Source organism: Opisthocomus hoazin, unplaced genomic scaffold, assembly GCF_030867145.1.
Source record: "Opisthocomus hoazin isolate bOpiHoa1 unplaced genomic scaffold, bOpiHoa1.hap1 HAP1_SCAFFOLD_129, whole genome shotgun sequence".
Taxonomy (NCBI): domain Eukaryota; kingdom Metazoa; phylum Chordata; class Aves; order Opisthocomiformes; family Opisthocomidae; genus Opisthocomus; species Opisthocomus hoazin.
Genome location: NW_027448892.1, coordinates 180,001 through 182,500, shown reverse-complemented (window position 1 = coordinate 182,500; position 2,500 = coordinate 180,001). Strand labels below are relative to the sequence as shown.

The following is a 2,500-nucleotide window of genomic DNA, read 5'->3' as shown; positions in this document are numbered from 1 at the left end:
CTTCCCCAAACCCACCGCCGATAGCCCGGCGGGGACGAGCTCCGTCCAGCAGGCGCTCTCCGGGAGCGGGGAGCTTCGGAGCGCTCCCCGAGTCTCCATTTAGGGGGACGAAGGCCCGCGCGCTCGCGCGCGCGGCCCTGCGAGGCACCCCAGCCGCGCCGCTGCTGGCCCGCCGGCCCCCCCCCCCCGCGCTGGGGCGGGGGGGCTCGGCGGCGCAGACGGCGATTGATCGTAAAGCGACGCTCAGACAGGCGTAGCCCCGGGAGGAACCCGGGGCCGCGAGTGCGTTCGAAGTGTCGATGATCAATGTGTCCTGCAATTCACATTAATTCTCGCAGCTAGCTGCGTTCTTCATCGACGCACGAGCCGAGTGATCCACCGCTAAGAGTTGTCTCGGTTTCGGCACCGCCCCGCGCGCGCGGAGGGGCCGGGACCGCTCGCCGAGAGCGGCCCCTTCTCTGAGGACGGCCGGACCGACCGCCGGCCCCGCCGCCGCCCACCCCCCTCCGCACGCGCGGAGGGGGCGCGGCGCGGCGGCGCGACGCGGCGCGACGGAGAGGCCCTCGCCTCGGCTTGACCGTACGAGCACAGGGGAAACGGAAAACAACGGAAAACCCCGAGCGGCCAAAGGGCGGGGGAGCCCGCGCTCCCGACCGACCCTGGGGAAACGTACGCAACACACACACCCTTGGCGCGCTTCGGGGGCGGCCCAGGCGCCCGGGCTCGGACCGGCCTCCCCCCGGAGGCTACGGCACGCCCGGCCGCGACGCCTGCCCGCCTTCGCTCGGGAGCCGGACGCCCGGCTGCGCCCGCGCTGCGACGAGCCGGCTCCGCCCACCACGGTCGCCTCTCGCCCCGCCGGCGAACCTCGGCGCCGACGCCGCCTTCCACCGACGCCGGAGGAAGCGCGGCCGGCCACTGGAGCGCGAGCCGGCGACGCGCGGCCGCCCACCGGCCCGCGCCGGATGGGCGAACCCGGCCACCCCGCCCGGCGGCGGCGGCCGCCACCGCCGCCGCGAAAACCGCCGCCGCAGCCGCTTCTCGCCTCGGCCCCCTGGGGCCGCCGGCACGGCCCCAGCGGAAAGGCGGACGGCGCTGAGCGCGGGGGGCGGCTCCCACTCTCCCCGTTTCCACGCGAAGACCCGGAGCGGGACGCCCCCGCGCCGCGCGCCCGCCCTCGAGACGGAAGCGACGGGCGGGGAAACGCGGGACGGGACGGCCGCCAGCGGATGCGGCCGGGGAACCCTCCCGGACGACCCGACGGACGACCGGCACCGACCGGCACGCCGAGCGGCGCCGCCGCCGCTCGGCCTGGGGGGGTGTGGCTCGCCCCCCCCTTTCTTTCCCTGGGCGCCGAGGGCGGGGCGAGGAGCGGGAGAGGGGAGCGCGGCGCGCCCCGAGCGCGGCCGCAGCGCGAGCGTCCAAAGGCGCGGGGCGGCCCCCCGGCGGCCGCCCCCCCCCGCGGGGGCTCGCCGCGCCTTTCTTTCCCCCGGCGCGGAGCCCGCGCTCCGGCCGGCGGGTGGCCCCGTTTGCGAGGGCGGGCAGGTCGGCCGCGGCCGACCCGCGCCGCGGTCTCTCCGCCGAGACCGGCCCGCGGAGAGGGGGGGCAGGTTGGGGCAGCGAGACGCCCCCCCTTCTCCGGCACGGCGGCCCGCGGGGGCGGACGCCCCCCCCGCGGCTCGCGCCGTGCCGCTCGAGTCTTTAAACCGCCGCCCGGCTCCTTTGGCCTTTGACCCCCGGACTCGGCCGAGGGAGGGCCGCCGAAGCGCGGACGCTAGGTACCTGGCCCTGGGGTGAGGGAAACGACCTGCATGGCCCCGCGGGGGTGCCTCCCCCGGCTGCCGCCCTCGGGGGAGCGTCCGCCCGCGGGGGCGCGCCCGGCATCCGCCGCCACCACCTCGTCCTCCTTAGCCCCGGGGCCCGGGGTTTCCCTCGATAGCCCGGCGCTGCGCCCGGGGGGAGAGACGTGGCTCGGGCCGCCCGCTCGCGCGGGACGCGACCCGGCCGGGGGGGGGCCTCGCCCGCCCCGGGCGGCGCCAGCGGCCGAGACCGTGCTCGCGCCCCCCCCTTCCCGCCACGGCTCCCTCTTCGAGAGGCAGCCGTGCCGGGTCGGAGGGGAGGTTCGCGGGTCCGGCCGCCGCGCCGCCCGAAACGCCGTGCGCACACCCGCGCCACGGCCCGGAACGCCCGGAGACAGCCCTGTCCCGCGCGCGGGGGGGTAGACGGCGCCGCCGCCGGCGCCGCCCCACCCCCCCCCCCAGGAGCTGCCGCCCCCCGAAGACGGCGACACCCCTCGGCTGTCGCGCTTGCGGCCCCCGGTGCCGCCGCCGTCGCTCGACGCTCGCCCCCCGGCCCGCCGAGCAGGCCGGTGCTCTGCCGGCCGCGCTCGCCGCGTTGCCCCGCCGGCATCCCCCCCTCTTGCTTCCCGCGCAGACGCGGGAAGCGGGGAGCCGGCGGGGGCGCGGCGTCCGCGGCCGACAGGTCGACGCACCCGCGCGCG

General features: G+C 79.4%; 1 non-coding gene across 1 annotated transcript; it reads right to left on the bottom strand.

Annotated features, from left to right (window-relative positions):
• Positions 1–237: 237 nt before the first annotated feature.
• Positions 238–390, bottom strand: LOC142359683 (5.8S ribosomal RNA). Its single transcript, XR_012762545.1, has one exon. It is a non-coding gene; the product is annotated as a 5.8S ribosomal RNA (ribosomal RNA).
• Positions 391–2,500: the final 2,110 nt, after the last annotated feature.